The sequence below is a fragment of the Plecotus auritus genome (genome assembly GCF_963455305.1).
Source record: "Plecotus auritus genome assembly, chromosome: 8".
NCBI lineage: Eukaryota > Metazoa > Chordata > Mammalia > Chiroptera > Vespertilionidae > Plecotus > Plecotus auritus.
Window position 1 is genome coordinate 92,645,570 of NC_137782.1, and position 2,006 is coordinate 92,647,575.

The following is a 2,006-nucleotide window of genomic DNA, read 5'->3' on the forward strand; positions in this document are numbered from 1 at the left end:
TAAAGCCATTGTTCACCTCTCATTTTTTTATCTAACAAAATGAGCAGCTTAAGTGCTGTGAAACAAACCTCTCTGTAGTTTATGAAACTTTGATTGCTCTTCTGGTGAGCAATAATTGGTGCTGATAATGAAGCACTGTGTGACTACAATGGGTTATATTCTTGATGTGTGGGATTCTGGTTGGAGAAACAGCAGAAGTTTAGCTACTATAACAGGTGAAGTTAGTCATGTCACATTAACTATTGCTGGGGTGGAGAGTACATGAAGTATTACTACTTTGGAAAGGTGAAAGTTGGTTCAGCTCAAAGCTACTTGGACTCTGCAGTTGTATTTTAAAGTTGCCATGACTACTTCATCAACATTGATATGGAAGTGGGTGTTGGCCACTTCCTTATATTTAGGACATTTTTTTTTTAAAATATATTTTATTGATACTTTACAGAGAGGAAGGGAGAGGGATAGAGAGCTAGAAACATCGATGAGAGAGAAACATCGATCAGCTGCCTCCTGCACACCTCCCACTGGGGATGTGCCCGCAACCAAGGTACATGCCCTTGACCGGAATCGAACCTGGGACCCTTCAGTCCGCAGGCCGACGCTCTATCCACTGAGCCAAACCGGTTTCAGCTATTTAGGACATTTTTGATATTTAGTCTCTTGCATTGCAAGTTGGCCATGAAAGCATATTTGTCTACTAATTCTCAGTAAGTTTAACACTTCCACCTTTTCCTTTGTCCTTGTCAAGTTCACCATCTTTGGTTGATGAGCAGATGACGATGGCAGCTAGAAACAGATATGTAACTCTGCATGTTAGGAGGCACATAGAACATGAGACCAAAAATGGGACAGACCTGCTTCTCATAGCACCTGCTCATTTCCAGGCCAACAGTGAACAGGTAAAGTCACCCCCGTACTCCAGACCCATGTTTGTGTATTTGTTTCAAGTTTACACATATGCTGTAACTCCAGTGTAATAGAAAAATAAGCCCCCCAGGTGTGCCATGGAGCCAGGTGATCGGGGGGAGCACAGAAAGAAGCCTCCTCCAGCTGCGTTGAAGGGGCTTCCACTTTTATAAGCCACAATGAACACTGGTCAAGCCCAGATCCCTATTTGGGGAAGAGTAATGGATTCTGGTTAAGGGAACATTCCTTCACCAGAGAACCAAAACAGAGACCACACTTGGAAAGTCAGCTTGCAAAGAACCAGCTCACCCCATGTATGGGGCTCTTTGCCATCCTGCTGAGACCAGGTCAGAGCCCCGAGGTGGGTAGGCGGGGATGTGGATGCCCATGACTCCTCCCCCTATCTCCTGACCACGTGCAGCACTGGCTCAGAGCCCTCCTCCGCTCAGCCCCTGTGCCAGCCCAGGAGCACCCACTTCTGTGGACTTCTGCTGAGTGACTGTCAGTTGAGTCCACAGGATGAGGACCACCGAGGAGTCCAGCTCTGTGAGCTGGGCTGTCACCGAGCACTGCACTGCATGTCTACTGCCTAGAAAAGGAACTAACACTTACTTCATGGGCACACGGCACAGTTGAAGGATGAAGGGCGGGCGCACCATCTGCCACACGGTCATAGCCATAGCTCCCCACTTCTGTGCCATGTTTCCCGCCATCCCCCTTCAGCAGCAGGGACTTCTCACCACACCAGCCTCCAACCTTTAAATCCTCCCTGTCCTTCAAGTCTCGGATGCCACTATGCCTGGGCACCTCTCCCAACTCCTAATTACCCCATCACAATCTTCCCTCCTTCCCTTCTCCACCCCGCCATGGTCAGTAGCCATCCTCCCAGCTGTGTCCCTCACCATTGCAAATGAGAGAATGGAGGTGTTCACAGGCCAGCCCAGCTCCAGAACCTCAGCCTTGACAGCACAGCCCCGCACAGACCTCTCTGCCTTACCCCCCAGTCCCAGGCCTAGCCCAGCACTGCTCAAAGGGTGCACTGTGAGCTCCTGGAAAACACAATTTCAAGGTTATACATGAGAACTTGAAAAAGAGTAACCATT